Source organism: Bos grunniens, chromosome 15, assembly GCF_055505025.1.
Source record: "Bos grunniens cultivar Pamir isolate PY7600 chromosome 15, Bosgru_T2T1.0, whole genome shotgun sequence".
Taxonomy (NCBI): Eukaryota; Metazoa; Chordata; class Mammalia; order Artiodactyla; family Bovidae; genus Bos; species Bos grunniens.
The window spans coordinates 75,489,044-75,507,083 of record NC_141179.1 but is presented as its reverse complement, the minus strand read 5'-3'; the positions used below and the strand labels follow the sequence as shown (position 1 = coordinate 75,507,083).

Here is an 18,040-nt window from a genome sequence, read left to right as displayed (position 1 = left end):
TTTTTTTTCTTACTAGGACCATGTATTATTCATCTAATTAAAACAAATCATTGCAAAGGGGCCATTTCCTCCACACTCTGAAGCTGCTGGGTCTTTGTGAGTGTTGCAGCCTGGGCTTGGAATAGCTTTTCTTTCCTTGTCCGCCTAGAGAACTTCTCACCCTTCAATGCCCTGCTTGATGGCTCCTCACCACGAAGCTTTCCTTGATTTCTCCAGCATTGGCAGAGTTCTCTTCAGTTTTTTTTTTTAATTTTATTGAAATATAGTTAATTTACAATGTTGTGTTAATTTCTGCTATACAGCAAAGTCATCCAGTTATGCATACATATTTATTGTTGAGTCGCTCAGGTTTATCACAGGATATGAATGCCGTGCCCTGTGTCACACAGTAGGGCCTTGTTGTTGGCCCATCTTGTAGACATTAGTTTGGCTTTGCCGGGGGCTCTGCTGGTATAGAATCCTCCTGCAATGTAGGAGACCTGGGTTCTATCCCTTGGCTAGGAAGATCCCCTGGAGGAGAGAACAGCCACCCACTCCAGTATTCTGGCCTGGAGAACTCCATGGACTGTATAGTCCATGGGGTCGCATAGAGTCGGACACGTCTGAGCGACTTTCACTTTCACACATTATTTGCATCTGCTAACCTTCTGTTTACTTCTGAGACCCTCGTTTTGGAGATAAGAGGATGAGGCCCAGAGAGGGGCAGGGGTCTCCCCACCAGTCTCACAGCTAGGTCACGGGCGCTGAGGTTACACCCGGACCCAGAAGGGCTCCTCTTACAGCAGGGGTGGGGGAGGTGGGGAGGGAGGTCAGTGCAGACCCTGCTTCATTCTCAGTCCCCCGTCCTTCCCGGAGCCAGAGCCTGCCCCGTCTGAGCTGGCCTTGACCTCCGGCTTTGTTCTCCTCGGGAATGAGCCAGGGTGCTCTTCTCCCTGCCTCCAGGGGCACAAATCAGTGAAGCCCGGGATGAGGAGCAGAGAATGGGCTGGTTGTTGTTCCACAAAGGGGATGGGAGACAGGAAGCACTGGGGCCTCTCCTCCTGCTCTGGACCCTGAGGCTGTGTCTGAAAGGCCACCTCTTCCAGGGCCCCCCTGCCCACCCGGCTCCTGCCCTGGGCCCCTCCCTGGCTCAGTGGCTAGAGGCCAGGCTCACACAAGGCCATGCCTTCATTGCCTTGAGTATGCATCTCAGCTTTACCACTGAAAAAAAGCTGGGAGTTCACCTATCTGAGGTTCTTATACCAGCGCTAGGTGCTAAGGTACTTAAGTCACGTCCAACTCTTCGGGACCCTATGAACTGTAGCCTGTCAGGCTCCCGTGTCCATGGGCTTCTCCAGGCAAGAATACTGGAGTGGGTTCCCATTTCCTCCTCCAGGGGATCTTCCTGACCCAGGGATCAACCCCACGTCTCTTGCATCTCCTGCATAGGCAGGCGGGTTCTTTACCAGTAGCACCATCTTACTTCTGAAAGCAGCCCATTGTTTATTAAGCCGCCGGGATCGGGGGCCCTGGTGAGGTGTTTCATAGACACTGCCTCATCCTGACCACACTCTGAAGAAGCTATTAGCACTCCCATTGTATGGGTGAAAAATTGAGGTTCATGGGAAATGAAGTCACTCCCCTTGGGTCAAGAGTTAGAAAGTAACTGAGCTGGGACTTGAGTCTGGATCTATTTGGGGGTCAATAAGCCCAACTCCCAAGGTAGTTTCACGGATTGGAGGAGATAATTACACAGGCCAACTGCTCTGCAGATAATAACACACTGAACATTATAGCTTCTTCTCATTTTCTTTTCATAATGAGTGCAAACACTGCGGGGAACTGGCTTGTGGAACCCGCCCAGCGGATGGTGGGTGGGGAGGCGAGACATCTGGGGACCTGGCAGGGCCTGGCAGACCTCCTGGCGACCCCAATCCCTCGAAGCCCCAGGGCCCAGACTCACCCTGAGACAGAGTACTGTTTGAGAGTAAATATTATTTTACCCTCCAGCTTAATCCAGACCAAGCTTATCTTTCCCACTCAAAAACCCACAGCCCAGAGAAAGTTAAGCGCTTTGCTGCTCTCCTAATTGCAGGCTTGCAGCTCTGCTTGGGGACACTGGTTCCCTGGAAAAACCCGATAAGTGGTCTGGTATTTGGCTGTGGCATCAGAGAGGCTGGCTCTGGGCTGGGCTGTCTGGCTTTCAGGCCCACATTGGGCTGGGGGAGCCCTACGGGGGACAATGTAGGCTGCAATACAGGGGCTGGTTCCCGGGGTCCCCCTTTCCCATGGATCCCAGAACCACCGCAGACCTGGCTACAGTGGGGATGAGGAAGTGAATCCTGCCCTTCTGTTTGATGCCAAGTCTCAATTGGCTGGAAAAGCGAAATGGGTCAGTGGGCCACCAGACCCCCTTCTCTTTCAGTTACCATGTCTGTTTCCCTTCTGCCAAGAGGAAGACCTCTGAAGTGTGGATAGAACTGGTTCTTGTTCAGACCAAAAGCTCTGACACCCTCCACCAGCAGTTTCTCTAAAAACAGGCCACCAGAGGGCAGGGGTCCAGTCTACTGAAGGAAGAGAATCTTCAAGGGGTTCAAGGAAGAGCCTGGGTCCAACCCAGCCAGGTCAACCCACCCAGGCACCAAATGTCCAATTAGTTCTCCAGCTGCTTCTCATCTCACTGTTTTCCTCTTTCTCCCCTGGCTGTTTCTAGAAAGATACCTGGGAAGAGAAGTGATTAGTGTCCAGGCTTTGCAGTCAAGACAGACTTGGATACAAAGGTTTTCCCTGTTTCCATCAGGTGACCTGGGGCAACTTGGCTGCCTTCTCTGTGCCTCGGTTTGCTTGTCTGTATAATGGGGTGACCATATGACCACCCACAGTGTTGTAGGGAGGACTATGTGAGGTCATGAGTGTACAGCTCTTAGCCCAGTACCTGACAAAGGCAGCTCTCAGTTGACTCTGCCCAGGATGAAAAAAAGGCAGAGGTACCAAGACTTTCCTGGGGCCAGATGGGCTCTTCCACTCAAAAAACCACCCTCTTCCCCATACCCAGGGTACCTAGCTCCCATCTCTGCACAGAGGTGGAGGAGTTGGGGACAGAACTGGCACTGGTTGAGGAACCATTGTGTGCCCTGCACTGAGCTCCTCTCATCTGCTTTCTACAGATGAGGAAACCAAGGAAATCCCGTGGTACAAAGGAGTTTTCCCCGGAGCTCACGGCACCTGTGGGGAAGCAGGACCGTGTTCTCGTGCTTTTATACAGGGCTCTCCCCTACCCACTCGGCTCCTCAAACCCCCCATGAAATAGCGGGGAGTATCAGTCCTACTCCACAGGCACGAACTGGAGGCCCAGGCAAGTCTCCCAGCTGGCCGGGAGCAGTGAGTGGGGCTGGGATGAACCCAGCGGTACCAGTCTGGCCAGGTTCAGCTCATAGGAGTCCCTGGAGGGGCCAGTGCTGGTGTCCATGAGTGCAGCGTGCAGCCCCCCGCCCCCGACAGTCACAGCCCTGCGTGATGCCGCTGCTTGGAGGGCCTGGAGGAGCAGCGCCTGCGTATCCAGGCAACAGGTGCATCCTTGGTCGTCCCCAAGTCACAGGTCTGCACATCAGGACAGTGCTCCCTGCAGACCTCCCGGAGGGCTCATTTTCAGCTTTCCGGAAGGAAATAGACCCTAAAGAATCCAGACTCCTTGAATCCCCCAGGCTTCTGGAGGCAGAGGGCTTCTAACCACATCTCCTTAGATGTTCCACCTTGTTTAAGTCTTGTAAAGGGCTTCCTAGGTGGCAGTAGTGTTAAAGAATCCACTTGCTAATGCAGGAGACATAAGAGATACAGATTCTATCCCTAGGTTGGGAAGATTCCCAGGAGAAGGAAATGGCAACCCACTCCAGCATTCTTGCCTGGAGAATCCCATGGACAGATAAGCCTGGCAGGCTACAGTCCATAGGGTCACACAGAGTTGGACACGACTAAAGTGACTTGGCACAAGTCTTGTAAATGCATATCCAGGTATAGATCTTTCCATGTTTCCTTTTCCCCCCATCAAAAAGTTTGCCTACTCTGAGTCTGCATATTCTTCTTTCTGAAAATATAAAGAGTAGGGCTAGGGGATGCCAGAGATGACACACAATCCTCAGGGTTGTCACAGAATCCCCAGGGTTCAAAACATCTGGAACCCTCAGAAGCTGCCACAGTGATCCTGCGAGTGTCCAGATCCCTGGGCTGTGAAACTGTGCTGACCACACAGGTCCCCTGAGTGCCAGAAAAAATTGAGGGGCTACCATATAATTCTCTGAACCAGTATGGAACCTCTAGGTTTCAATGGAGTGGGGGGATGCAGCTGGGCTGCTCCAGGGTGCCTAGGCGATATCAGAGACCCTGGGCTACCAAAGCACCACTGGAATATCTTAAAATGGAAATGATCAGCTTATGGATCTTCCAACAACCCACAACTTCACACTCTCATTCCCAGCTCTGTATTCAGGATATGTTCTTTCTGATCTCAGTTTAAATGTTTCTTCTTCCAAGAAGCCCTCCCTGGTGTCTCCCTGGGCCTTGCTAGGTACCACAGCACAGATGTGATGTTATGAGCTCCATGACAGCTCCCTGGGTTTGCCCTATTGGAGCACTCGGCACACAGTACTGCCACTACCTGCCCTCGGGTCTGTCTCCTCCACCAGCCTGAGAATTCCTGGAGTTCAGCGACTGAGTTCTCGGCATGGTCAGATTACCCTTAACGAATCTGTTGTTATTATTGTTTAGCTGCTAAGTCATGCCCGACTCTTTTGCGACCCCATGAACTCCAGCCCACCAGGCTCCTCTCTCCATGGAATTTCCCAGGCAAGAATACTGGAGTGGGTTGCCATTTCCTTCTCCAAGGGATCTTCCCAACCCAGGGATTGAACCTGTGTCTTCTGCATTGACAGGCCGATTCTTTACCACTGAGCCACCAAGGAAGCTTAATAAATACTATTCAAATAAATAATGGCATCAATGCTATTAACCTACTGGGCACTTGATGGCTGTATGACCTGGGGCCAGTCACTTCACCTCTCTGTGGCTCCGTCTCTTCACTGCACAATTGGGGTACTAAGAATATCTGTCTCACAAGGCTGACATGAAGCTTACATCCGCTCTATAAAACACTTCGATGGAGCCTGGTATAGAAGCATGATATAAATAGATGCTGCTTTTTTTTTTCTCTTTTAAACCCTTTTTATGGTGATAACCACCCACTCCAGTATCCTTGCCTGGAGAATTCCCATGGACAGAGGAGCCTGGCAGGCTACAGTCCATAGAGTCGCAAAGAGTCAGACACGACTGAATGACTAAGCATAGCACGCACAGTACATGGTGATAACATTTAAGATTTACTCTTTTAAGAACTTCCAAGTATACAATAGAGTGTGGTTACCTATAGTCACCACGTTGCTCATTACATCTGTTGAGTTCAATAATCTAATAGGAAGTTTGTATCTTTTAACCAACACCTCCTCATTTTCCTGAACCACCACCACCAATCTGATCTCTAGTTCCAGGAGTTCAGCTACACTAGATTCCCCATATCAGTGAGATCACACAGTATTTGTCTTTCTGACTTATTTCTCTTAGCATAATGCCTTCAAGGTTCATCCATGTTGTTTCAATGTTGAGATTTCCTTCTTTTTGGTGGCTGAATATAGATATCTATTATTATTGTGTCTACTTAGGTTTTCACAGAGTCTAGACGCACAGCAAGGATGGCGGATTCTCCCATCCCCTGTGTTTAATGCTAATGGCACCAATAGTAGTGTCCACAAACATCTCGTACCACATGCCGGGCACTGCTCTTAATGCTTTACACACATTCGCCCAGTGGATCTCATAGCAGCCCTCTGAGGTTGCTGCTTGTTATGGACTGAACTGTGTTCTCACACATTCATATGTTGCAGTCTTAATTCCCCCAGTGTGACTCTGTTTAGAGATATAGCCCTTAGGGAGGTGATTTAGGTTAAATGAGGTCATAAGGGTGGGGCCCTCATCCAACAGAATTAGTGTCTCTCTAAGAAGAGGAAGAGAACCCAGAGACTCCTCTCTCTCCTTTCTGGGCACACACAGAGCAAAGGCCCCGTGAGGGCACAGTGAGAAAGTGGCCGTCTATAAGCCAGGAGGAGAGGCCTCAGCATAAACTGAACTTCCTGCCACCTTGATCTTGGACTTGACCCTCTGGAACTGTGAGAAAACAAATGTCTTCTGTTTAAGCCCCCAGACTGTTCTATCCTGTTATGGCAGCTCTAGCTAACTAATATACTGTAATGTTATTCTTAATCTCATTTGATGCATGGACAGTGAGGCTTGGTGAACTTAAGGGGCTTGCCCCAAGGTCATACCTGGTGAGTGGCAAAGCTGGGCTGTGAACCAGGCATTGGCTACCAAGTCCACACTCTCCCTGAACCTGCCTCCAAGTTCAAGGGCAGGGGGCTGGGCATCCCAGAAGTAGGTGGCCAGGCCCGAGCAGCATGGACAGTCCATATCAAGGAGCATGGGTGGAGGAACCGGGCACATTTCGGCCAAGACTTTCAGGCTGTTTCCAAGACCTGCCTGCTATGCCCAGCATCTGAAGGCCGGTGGTAGGGAGAGGGGCTGACCGCATCCTATGTGACTACAAGCCGGCTGTGGCTACCAGGAGTCACCTTCAGCCTGGCCTAGAGCCAGAGCAGTTCTACAGTGGAAAAGGTTCCCAGGTCGGGTGGTAAGCTCCCTGTCCCCGAAGGTATTCAAGCACTGCTGTTCGACCTCTACTTACTGGTGATGTTTGGGGAAGAACGAACAGCAAGAAGATATTTTCATACAGTATGAAGAGCAAGAGTAGATATTTTCAATAGTTCTTTCCAGCCTCAAGCAGCTGTGAAATATTAGAAGGGGCAGCAGTTAGAGGAGTCCCTGGAAAAAACACTTCCTGACCAGCTTTGCCTGTTAATTCTTGCTCATTTTCCAAGTCCCAACTCAGATATCACCTCCTCCAAGAAGTCTTCCTTAACTCTCCCTCCAACCTCCTCATGTCCAGGTTGGTGGCATGGGAGGGTCCTACTGGGGCTTCATAGGTGGTGCTAGTGGTAAAGAACCTGCCTCCCAATGCAGATGAAAGAGACTTGGCTTCGAGAAAACTTCCTCGAGGAGGGCATGGCAACCCACTCCAGTATTCTTGCCTGAGGACTCTCATGGACAAAATAGCCTGGCAGGCTACAGTCCATGGGGTTGCCAAGAATCAGACACAAATGAAGCGACTTAGCACGCCCACACGCATGAGTCTAACTGGCAAAACTAGAAATGACATGTGACAATTGTAGGGAGACACAGTTCATCTTGATACAGTAATATGAATCTTCCATCTCTACGAAGTCAGAGAGGCCTAGGGTTTAAATCCTGGTGTCCGCCACTTCCTGCTTTTGGGGGAATGCCTCAATCCCTCTGAACTACAATTTCCTCAGCTGTAAAATGATTTCATCTCAGAGGATGAAACCAAAGATGAAAGATATCAATAATATCTGGCAATACAATATGGGGTATGGGCCACTGGCACTCGGCCTGTGATCAGGATATGCACATTTCCTTCTGTCTCTGGGAAGGCATAAGGTGGTGGAGGTAGTAAGCTGTCTGACACTGGGCGTATTCAAGCAGATGTCAGAGTTTGAGTGTTAGGATCGGGGTCACAGGAGTTCTTCTTTGCACTGAAATAAAGATTGTACTCAGCAGTGTCCTTATGAGTTCTTACAACTCTCTAAAAGCACATGTACGACTCGGCCTTGGCCGGCTATGCAAAGAGTGGGCATGCTTTCCACCCACCTCCACCAGGCTATGAAAAGCAGGAGTCCACTCACAATGCATGATTCCCTTTACAAAAAATGTCCAGAAAAGGCAAAATTTACAGAGACAGAGGGTAGATTGGTTGTTGCCTGAGGCAGGGGGCGGGAACGGGGACTGACAGAAAATAGGAACCAGGTTTCTTTTGGAGGGTGATGGAAGTAGTCTAAAATTGGATTGTGGTGATGGTTATACAGCTTCATAAGTTTACTACGAATCATTGAATCATACCCTTAAAGTGAGAGAACTTTATGGTGCATAAATTGTGCCTCTATAAAGCCGTTAAAAACAAAGCCAAAACAGTCACCAATAAAACAGGATTCCAGAGGAACCAGTGCTGTGGTGGAGGGTGATGTCCACGCCCCACAGGAAGCATGGTGGGAGCAGGTTGTGATCAGAGGTCAGAGGCCTGAGGTCACCTCCCGTCTCCTCGACCTGGGGCTTCGCCTGGGTACTTCCTTGTTATCTTTCGTTGGGTAAGATGCTTGGGTAAGATGCGAGGAAATGGAACAGGCCCACTGGCCAACCTCATTAAAAGCCTGCAGAGAACCTCAGGCGATGTGAGGAGGTGGGGTTCTGCAGAAGGGTGAGGAATCCCGAGTCCTGTAGGAGACTGGCCTCCCAGAAGGCTTCAGAGGCCAGTGCTGTGTGGCAGCTCAGAGCATCTTGTGGTTCTAGGTCTCTGAGTTAAGATAAAAGCCAAAGACTTGGCCTGGCCTTGTCTTAAGCCACTGCTGGGTCCACTTGAGGGAGGAGAAGACACAACCCATTATCTGCTGAGCACCTACTATGTGCTGGGGAGGGTGGGCATTCACCCTGGTGATGTGACTGGCTGGGGACCTGCAGACACACAGCGAAGTCTTATCTGGACACCAGACCTATGCACTGCGGACAGATATGACTTGCTCATGGTTGTAAAGCTGTCTAGTTTAAATATAAATGAGAAGTCAGTATTTATCAAACCTTGGCTTCCCAGGTCACTCAGTGGTAAAGAATCCACCTGCCAATGCAGGAGACACAGGTTCAATCTCTGAGTTGGGAAGATCCCCTGGAGAAGGAAATGGCAACCCACTCCAGTATTCTTGTCTGGGAAATCCCCTGGACAGAGGAGCCTGGTGGGCTACAGTCCATGGGGTTGCAAAAGAGTTGGACACAACTGAGGAACTACACGGCAATATTTATCAGACCCATCTAACATGAAAGAAAACCAGAGCTATGGAAGCTACGTCACTTGCCTGAGACTGCACAGGAAGTGGCAGAAGTAAGATTTGAACCCAAGGTCTGTGTCAAGCAGGAGAATAAATTTCAGAGCAATCTGAATGAAAGCGGATTCTTGGTTATTAGTGAGCTCCCCATCACTAGAGGTATGTAAGCAGAGGCTTAATCTCAAGAAGTCAAAACAGATGACCTTGGAAGCCCTCCTAGTCCACTTAGCTTGCAAGTCCACAAATCCGTGCTGGTCATTTTCCTTGAGAGTAAAAACTGGACTGAGAGGAAAGTAGAAAAGCCTGAGCCATTTCTGAACCCCTGAGGGAGGGGATGTAGAGGGCAGGGCCTGGCTGGTATGTCCTCAGCTGGAACCATAGCTCTTCTGAGCTCCTGCTTCACACCACCACTGATTGCTGTTTGGGACTAACATGATACTCGAATACACTGGCTGGACCGGGGACAGCGTCACTGGGCTCCAGGCAAGTGAACTTCATCCTAAACTAGCCCTGGGAGTGAGGGCAGAAAGAGCAGGGGCTGCCATCCCAAAGCTGCAAAAGGGCCCTGTCTGGCCCTCTAGCCAGAGACCTGTTTCATACCTGCCCCACCTCTGCCCTGCAGGGGCACTCGGATCTGGCCTCCCTGAGGACTCTGCATCCTCCCAGCTCTGGACTCACCACGGGATGAGCTCAGCAGAGGCCCCTTGCCAATCAAGAGCCCCAGGCCTGGGAGAGGCCCGGGCTCCCTTTCAAGTGCCGGCCTGGCCCTGGAAGACAGGGAGGGGGGCTGGGCCTCAGAGGAGGGGGCTGGGCTGGGGGCTTCCTCTGCCTCCTCCTCTTCAGGGGGCTCCCCAAGCCAGCACTGAGGTTGGGAAGGCCAGGGGCCCTCCGGACCCACACCGTCATCCACTCTGGGGCCCTCCCGCCTCCCCAGCCTCTACCCTGCTCCACCCTCAGAGGGGATCTCCGCTTGCTCTTCCCTCTCTTGGTGCCTCCCTCTGGACCTAGATCCCAGATGTACAGAAGGCACTGTAGTCTTTTCTGCTCAGTTGTTAAGGAATCTACCTGCAATGTAGGTTCAATCCCTGGGTTGGGAAGATCCCTTGGAGGAAAGAAAGGCTACCCGCTCCAGGACTGCAGCCTGGAGAATTCCATGGACTGTATAGCACATGGGGTTGCAAAGAGCTGGACGAAACTGAGCGACGTTCACTTTCACTTTCACCCCAGAAACAGTGACTGGGGACTCTGGGGATGGAAGGCATGAACGCACAGACTAATTGCAGTACAAGACAGTTATAGCAGCCTTCCAATGTCTTAAGTCAGGCAGGGGCAAAGATGGTTACCTGGGCTCTCGTACTCTCCTGAGAGAATGTTCCAGCAACGGGGCCGGGCTCCTCCACGACTCAGGGCGGCCCAGCCCCACACTAGCTCCTTCTCTTCATCCGCTGCAGGCTCAGCCATGCCCTCCAGAAGACAGCCTGCCCCCTGCTGTGATCCAGGAGCCCCACGCAACCATCCATCTTCCCACCATCCTTCCTCTGCATAAACCCTTCCATGGCTCCCCGGCACGCCTGGGGAAAAGCCCAAACTCAGAGCACAAGACGCCTATTGATCGTGCCCTCCCCTCCCCCACGCCCGGCAGCACCCCTCGTAGCTCCTTGAATGCTGGGGCTCTAGCACGCCCCAGGGACTTTGCATGGGCTGATCCTTCTGCCAGGAATCCACTCCCCTCCCCTAAGTCACACACAGATGTCTTTGTCCACCTTTAAGTCATTCATAATCCAAGCCTTCCCCAAGACCTCCCCCTTCCCCAGCGTGGGCTCCTTCACCCCTCTGAGTGTGAGTGCACCTCAGTGTGCTAGAGCCTGGCTGCCGGCCCATTGTTCTCAAACTTGATCTTGCATCAGAATCCTCTGGAAGGCAGCAGAGAACACACACAGGGAAGAGCAGACTGTCAGAAGGTGGACAGGAACGCGCAGTTGTCTTGCCAGGAACAGGGAAGCTTGGGCTGGACCGAGCCCTGGGGCACGGTGACAAAAGAGGGCCTGGCCACATGGCCAGACTGTGTCTATGAGCCTCCCACCTCAAGCCTGGTAGGAACGTGACCCCTCAGGCTACCCTCCAGGACTCCAGGACACAACACTGGAGACCCTCAAGGCTCAGAGCAAACTGGAGCCAAGGACACGCAGGCTGCCCTGGCTCCAACAGGCCCACTGGCACTGACCGCAGCACTTTGGGCCCTGATGGCCATTTGATGCAACAGCCAACTGTCCACTGCCCGCTTCTGACTGTCTATCTGCCCTTAAGGCAGAAAAAAAGCCTTCCTAGGCTTGCCAAGCTCCGCATTCTAAGATAATATTGCTGGGGAAGGGGAGGGAAAGAGCTGGAAGGTGGCAGAGAGTGGGTGGGGGGTACTGGCTTTTATATTCAAATCCTTTCACTTGAATTTTTAAGGAGCATGTACTACTTCTATAACAATAACCTGCAAAATTAATTTTTGTCTTAAAAATGCAAAGCACTCTGCAAAAGTGTGTTCAGAAGGGAGAAGTCTATGCCACAATAGCTTAAGGGGTCATTAAATACATCATCCTCCTCTCTTGAGCGTCTACCATGAGCCCAGAGCGCTACTCCACGTTGTAACACCCATTATTTAATCTAATGCTCATCACAGCGCTACGAGTTGGAAGCTATTAGTATTATCATTTTCTAGATGAGAAACAGAATTTGATTCAGGCTAAATAACATGCCCAAGATTACCCTCCCTTGGAGTGGGGGTCTGAACTCTCGCGTGTCTGACAGACAGATGTAAGGTCTGATAGATCTCAGGTTTCGTCCTTAGATCAGGGTACACACCACGCCGCCTCCTGCAACTGAAGCTGAAAAACTGACAGGCCCCAAAGCCATTTGTTTGGTGTTTACTCCGCTACTTGAAAACCACTGGTTTTGCACAGGAACCCAGGTCAAATTGTCAAAGAAAAACAAACCCAGGACCTGGTATCACCACATCACCTGGGAAATGTGGGCCAAGGCGAGGAAAGAGTGTGAGACAGTGAACCCACTGAGATCCACCCATCTGTCCAGCCATTCCCCAACCCCTGACTGAAGCCTGGCATGCCTGGCTCTGTGCTAGACGCTGGGGACCGGAGAGCGTGAGATGCCCTCAGCTACCAGGAGAGGATCAGGTGAGCGCAAGGCAGACAGGAGCCCTTAATGCTCTCCAACTTGCCAGCTTTGTGTCCTCCAGAAGGACCCCGAACCCTGCAATCCGGGACCCAAACAAGCATAACAGGCAGTGAGAGGAGAACACAGCCCTGTAACCCAGGCCCACTGCTGGCCTTTCTCTCCCAAATGCCTTCCTGCGCGTAACGCCAAGCTTGGTCTTGGCAATCCAGTCCATGCATACACCAGACCAGCTAGATGTGGCGGATTCTGTGGCATTTCATCCATCAGCCCCGAGATGGAAAGGAAGGGGTTATGCAAAGCTCCAGGAACTGCAGGGAGCAGGATGGGATTTCTCCCCACGTTCCAACTTGCAGACTTGAGTGCACTTATGTTGCCATGAGCTCCTCTGTCCAGTGGTATCCACGGGGCCAGCTGGAGGGCAGAGACTGCCCCAAGCACAGTCTGAGCTGCTGAGAGCAGGCAGCATGGGTGCCCCATTCAACAAGATCAACAGGATCCCACGTGCCTCTCAGAGACCCGGGAACATGGCATGTTTGATGGATGAATGAATGAATGTGATTTTGAGGAAGGCAGCTATGTCCCCATTTGGAGATAGGAGAGGTGTGACTCTTGACCCCATCACCCGATTTTTGGGGACATGGACATAGGCTGCCTTTCAGGCACCTATACAAAGAGTCTGTTGAGGAGTCCTCGCACAGAGTTATAAAACTGAAAATATAAATAATGTTAACACCAACAGCATCAGTGCTATGTCATAAAGTACTGAGCTCCGGCAGGTGTGTGATCAAGCACATTATCTCACTTGGCTATTTCATTGCATCTTCACATCAGTCCTGTGAGAAACAGAGTACTATTAGCCCCAATTTGTAGATGAGAAAACTGAGGCTCAGAGGGCCAAGCCTGTGCCAGTAGCAGAGTTGGGGTCTGCACCCAGGTCTGACTCAGAATAAAAGTTTAAAGCTGGAAGGGGCCTCACCCTTCATGTTACAAAGCACAAACTACAGCACAGGGAGGCTGAGGTCCTCAGTAGCACAGCTGGGCCAAGAACTCGAGAGTGCCCCTACCTTCAGCGGCCACTAGGCCGGCTGCTTGCAACATGGTCCCTGATCATGGTTTCGAAGTTCTGCAAAGAACCTTGAGATGGGAAGATTAATTATTCTTGGTCTGTGTGCAGCACTGTCTCTTCTAAAGGGCCCCTCCAAAACTCCTCCTGGGCATGGAAGGGAAAAGGAGAAAACAGAAGGGCCACTCAGCTCCAAACCCAGCCCACGGTTTAAGGCAGCCTTGCGCGGCCAAGCCTGGAGGACTGCAGAGAAGAGGCTGAGTGCCTTCATCTCACTCCCTACCTGGCACAGTCTTCCCAGCTCCAGAGCTCCTGCCTCCAGGCTTCGGCTCTCACTGTTCTTCCTCCTAGAAAGCCCTCCCCCTCAGCATCCTCGCCTGTCCCCTGTCCTACCCCGTTTTCAAAGCAGATCAAATACACTGCTTTCCCCTGATTTCCCACCGCTATCACCACCTAGCAGAGTCCGCTTGAACTGGTCTTTGAACCTCCTAGCCTTCCTTCATATTTCTGCTCCAAACTCTCCCATTCTCCACCTCAAATGACAGGACTTACTTTCATGTCTATCTCCCTTATAACCAGGTGGCTCGGAGCAGGGCCCCCAGTGCTGGCTGGGAGTGGAGAGGTTGGCCTACCCTTGACTCGTGCACATCCCTGACTGTGTTTGTATACAGATCTCTAACCTTCCTTCCTCTTAAGGGCCCATCACCAGCTTCATCTTAAACTCTCAGTCCTAGAGGGTGAAGACCAAATCATTCCAGTGTCTCTGCAGCATCAGTCATAAGTGGGGGCTTCAAAAAATAATGTGGAAAATAATTGTGACAAGCATCCGCCAAGTCCAACTACAGTTTGGCATTGAATGAGACACTATATGAGGGGTTGGGGGCATAAAACCCAGAGGAAAGATCCTGCCCTCAGTGGATCTCACAGAGGAGATGGGAGGGATCCTTGAGGGCAGGAACCTTTCGACCTTGCACACGCTTAATTCCCAGCAAATAAACAGTGTCTGGAACCCAGTAGGAGCTCAAAAGACAACGGCTGTAGAAATGAATTAATACATATTGACCCAAGAGCAGTGAGCATCCCATATAAGGCAGGGTGGTGCTGAACGCTGAGTTGGTCTGTGCGGTGAGTCAGAGCTGCAGAATTCACAGGGGAGAGAGATGGAGAGAGAGAGAGAGAGAGAGAGAGACACGGGTACAGGGCCAGGAGATTTGTGGTTGACCGAAATCAACAAAGGGCAGATCTTAAAAAGCACTTGGCCACAGTTGCCTGGGAGGCAGCATCAAACACTGTGGTTTTCCATCTTTTTTCTGCAGAGCAGTCTTTTTTCAAATGAAATCAAACACCGTACCGTAAATGCATAACAGAGCTTCCACGGTGGACGTCAGCTGGGGCTACGAGGCTGGCCTGCAAACCCAGGGACTCCTGGAGCCCCTCCAGCTCAACCAGTGACCTCCTCCTCTCCTCTCCCATCCCTCCGAGAGGCCCCAGGAAGGAGGTGGCTGAGGGGAGGGCTGTGGGCCCTCTCTGGGTTGTCATAGGCCAGGTCTTCTGGGAGGCCATTTAGGGCAAATAAATGCTAAAGTGGGCTTCCTGGTGGCTCAGCCATAAAGATCTGCCTGCAATGCAGGAGATGCGGGTTCGATCCCTGGGTTGGGAAGATACTCTGGAGGAGGGCACGGCAACCCAGTCCAATATTCTGGCTGGAGAATCCCAGGGACACAGGAGCCTGGTGGGCTACAGTCCATAGGGTCACACAAAGTCAGATACGACGGAAGCAACTCAGCACGCACACACGCAAATGCTAAAGTAGCTCAAGAAACTTTCCCCAGAGATGAGGGAAAGCAAAAGGCCCTCCCAGCAAGGGAAGGGCAACCCAAAGCCTCCAGGTAAGTGGTAGCTGTTGTGACTCAGCTGGTCAAGAATCCACCTGCAATGCGGGAGACCTGGGTCTATCCCTGGGTTGGGAAGATGCCCTGGAGAAGGGAAAGGCTACCCACTCCAGTATTCTGGCCTGGAGAATTCCATGGACTGTATATAGTTCATGGGGTCGCAAAGAGTCAGATACGACTGAGTGACTTTCACTTTCAAGTGGTAGCTGAAATAGTGTGGTGGTTACTAGGGAACACAAGGACTCAATTTAGGACGCCCTTGCTTTCTGGACTATGCTTTTGGAAAGTGAAGCGCTGCCTGCAGAGTGTGTGTGTGTGTGTGTGTGTGTGTGTGTGGCTTTCAGATACCAGATCCACTGAAACTGAATGCATATCAGAGAGAAGCTACCTGGGTGCTGTAAGCCACAGGAAGGGTCTGTTTAGGACAAACCAGCCCCCACCCCCTGCCACGGCACCAGTAGGGAGCACCTGTTGCTGTATCTGCTCAGCATCCCTTCTTCCATCTTCTGAAAATAGCACCCGGGTTTCCCCTTTGGGGTACCAGCCCTCTCACACTTTCAGGCTGAATCCTTCCACTCACAACACACACACACACACACACACACACACACACACACACACACACCTCCAAACACAGACCACTCAACACAGGCCTAGTCTGCTCAATGAGCACATTCTCTCCTTCAGTGATTGGTCAGAGGTGGTCATGTGACCCAAGACCAGCCAATAAGCTTCGACTCTGGGACTTTCCGTATTCCCTGCAGCCGACCTTCACTTCTGGCCCGTCACTGGTTCTTCTGACCTGGGCAGCAGCTCTAGCCTTCCCCTCAGACCCAAGGACCAGGCACAGGCCAGTAGCCTGTGGGGCTTACCCATACCCCAGCGTTCCCAGCTGTGTGGCCCCACCTAGGGTTGTGTTTTGGCTGATCTAGTGAGATCCCTCCAACCTGGGCTCTAATTCACTCCTGGGAAATAGAAGCACTCCTTTCATTGGGTTTGCCATGAACAGGATGTCAGCCTGGAGCTGCTGGCCGCTGCCCTATGCCACGTGGGGAGTGTTGACTAGGGACTTAATCCCACAAGGAAGGAAGCAGAAGGCACAGACCTGGGCATCTCTTGAAATTTGGACACCAATAAACAGGCCCCAGATTGTCACGATATTGGAAAACAAAACAAACAAACAAAAAATGAATACGTTGCGTATCTTCTTGCTTTATCAGGTTTGAAATGAGTGTTGGCTCCCAAATGATGCAGCATCTGACCTCAGTTCGGGCTTTGCCTGGCTTCCCTGGTGGCTCAGACAGTAAAGAATCTGTCTGATAACGCAGGACACCCGGATTCAATCTCTGGGTCGGGAAGGTCCCCTGGAGAAGGAAATGGCAACCCACTCCAGTATTCTTGTCTGGAGAGTTCCATGGACAGAGGAGCCTGGGTGGGCTCTAGTCCATGGAGTTGCAAGGAGTCAGACATGACTGAGAAACTAATACTTCACTCATCACCCCACCCCACCCCACCACCCTGTGTCCGCTGCTCCACCTAGGGGTCTCGTTTGGCTGATCGAATGAGACCCCTCCAACTGGACTCAGATCCATTCACTCCGCCCCCATCCCTCCTTGTTCTGTTAACTGAACTTCAGTTCTGCTGCAAGAAACAGACACCACACAGTGAATGAGGGCCCCCCTGAGCTCGGGGTGGGAGGAGTCACCCCGAGGCTTTGGTCTGTGCCTCAAAGAGATCTGTGAGGGCAAAGGCAGTGGGGAATGACTGGGCTCATTGTCAAGCAGTGGGGACCGTTCCTCGATCTTTTACCTGCTGTATCGTCTTGGGCAAGCTGCTCTCTCTGTCGCTGGATCCTCAGCTTTAAGTGGGGATCACAGCACTACATCCCTGACAGAAGGACAAACATCTACAAAACAGACAGCACCAGCTGGTGGTGATGAGATGGCGCAAAAGGAGCTCTCACTTGCTGCTGGTGGGGATGCAAAGTGAAGCAGCCACTTAGGAAGACAGCTTGGCAGTTCCTTAAACAGCTAGATATACTCTTACCGAATAATTCAGCAATCATGCTCCTACATATCCACCCAACTGATTGAAAAGTTATGTCCACACAGAAACCTGCACATAAATGTTTATAGTAGCTTTATTCATAATCACCCCAAAATGGTAATAACCAAAATTTCTTTCAACAGATGAATGGATGAACAAATTATGGTGCCTTCTGTGGAATATTACTTAGTGATAAAAATGAATGAGCCATCAAGTCATGAAAAGCCATGGAGGCATGCATATTGCAAAGTGAAAGAAGCCAGTCTGAGAACGGTGCCTACTATGTGATTTCATTATACGATGTTCTGGAACCGGCACAACGAAGGCAGTAAAAGGACCACCGGTTTCTGGGGGTGAGGGAGAAGGCACGGAGGATGAAAAAGGGGGATCATCTCATCTGGCAAGGCAGAGGGTCCCTCGGTACCCATTGCCCCTCCTTTCCTTTTAATAGAATTATAATTGGATAGATAATCCCCCAGAATAAAGACTCTAACTCCCAGCCTCTCTTGCAGCTAACTGTGCCACAGGACTCCATTCTGGCCAATGGGGCCTGGGAGGAAGTGATGGGCGCACCCTCTTAAAGGAAGAGGCACCATCTCCTTTCCCTATCTCTTCCTTCTTGCTGACCAGAATGGAGAGACTGTCACGGGCCATGGTGGGTCATGTAGACAAGCGATGGGTACAGCCACAGGACAAAAGGAACTCAGGTCCCTAATGTTTTTGTGTCAAAGGATCCCTTTAGCTTAGAAATTTCCTTAGAGAAAAATCAACCTGTCTCTTGCTTAAGGAACTTTAGTTTGCATTTTTTATCACATACAACCAAGTGA

The 18,040-nt window shown here is 51.1% G+C and overlaps 1 protein-coding gene across 22 annotated transcripts in view; it reads right to left on the bottom strand.

The window, feature by feature from the left end:
* Positions 1-18,040, bottom strand: part of TSPAN18 (tetraspanin 18) — a 214,777-nt gene that overhangs the window by 59,644 nt on the left and 137,093 nt on the right. The window lies entirely within an intron of this gene.